Consider the following 1,378-nt stretch of genomic DNA (forward strand, 5'->3'; position numbering starts at 1 on the left):
GGCATTGCCCTTCTTTGGGATTGGAATGTAAACTGACCTTTTCCAATGCTGTGGCCACTGTTGAGTTTTCCAAATTTGCTGGCATATTGAGTGTAGCACTTTTACTGTATCGTCTTTTAAGATTTTGAATAGCTCAGCTAGGATACTGTCACCTCCACTAGCTTTGTTGTTGCTCAGACTTCCTAAGGCCCATTTGACTTCACATTCCAGGATGTCTGGCTCGAGGTCAGTGGCCACCCCATCGTGGTTATCAGGGATTTTAAGCTCTTTCTTGCATAGTTCCTCTGTGTAATCTTGCCATCTTAATCTCTTCTGCCTCTGTTATGTCCCTACCATTTTGGTCCTTTATCATGCCCATCTTTGCATGGAATGTTCCCTTCATATCTCTAATTTTCTTGACGAGATCTCTGGTCCTCCCTATTCTACTGTTTTCTTCTATTTCTTTGCACTGTTCATTTAAGAAGGCATTCTTATCTCTTCTAGCTATTCTCTGGAATTCTGCATTCAATTGGGTATATCTTTCCTTTTCTCCCTTGCCTTTCGCTTCCCTTCTTTCCTCAGCTATTTGTAAAGCTTCCTCAGACAGCCATTTTGCTTTCTTGCATTTCTTTTTCTTTGGGATGGTTTTAGTTGCTGCCTCTTGTACAATGTTGCAAACCTCCGTCCATAGTTCTTCAGGCACTCTGTCTATCAGATCGAATTCTTTAAATCTATGTGTCACCTCTAGTGTATATTCATCAGGAATATGATTTCGATTATACCTGAGTGGCCTAGTGCTTTTCCCTACTTTCTTGAACTTAAGCCTGAATTTTGCAACCAGAAGCTCATGATTTGAGCCACAGTCAGCTCCTGGTCTAGGTTTTTACTGACTGTATATAGCTTCTCCATCTTTGGCTACAGAGCACATAGTCAATCTGATTTCTGTGTTGACCGTCTGGTGATATCCATGTGTAGAGTCGTCTCTTGGGTTGTTGGAAAAGAGTGTTTGCTATGAGCATCATATTCTCTTGACAAAATTATACCAGCCTGTGCCCTGCTTCATTTTGTACTCCAAGGCCAAACTTGCCTGTAATTCTGGTTATCTTTTGGCTTCCTACTTTAGCATCCCAATCCCCCAAGATGATAAGGACATCATTTTTTGGTGTTAATTCTAGAAGATGTTGTAGGCCTTCCTAGAACTGGTCAACTTCAGCCACTTCAGCACCAGTGGTTGGGGCATAGACTTGGACTACTGTGATGTTGAATGGTTTGCCTTGGATTTGAACTGAGATCATTCTGTCATTTTGGAGATTGTATCCCAGTACTGCTTTTCCTACTCTTTTATTGACTATGAAGGCTACTCCATTTCTTCTGCGGGCAAGAATCCCTCAGAAGAAAT

This window comes from Varanus komodoensis, unplaced genomic scaffold, assembly GCF_004798865.1.
Source record: "Varanus komodoensis strain SLA01 unplaced genomic scaffold, ASM479886v1 scaffold13_3, whole genome shotgun sequence".
Taxonomy (NCBI): Eukaryota; Metazoa; Chordata; class Lepidosauria; order Squamata; family Varanidae; genus Varanus; species Varanus komodoensis.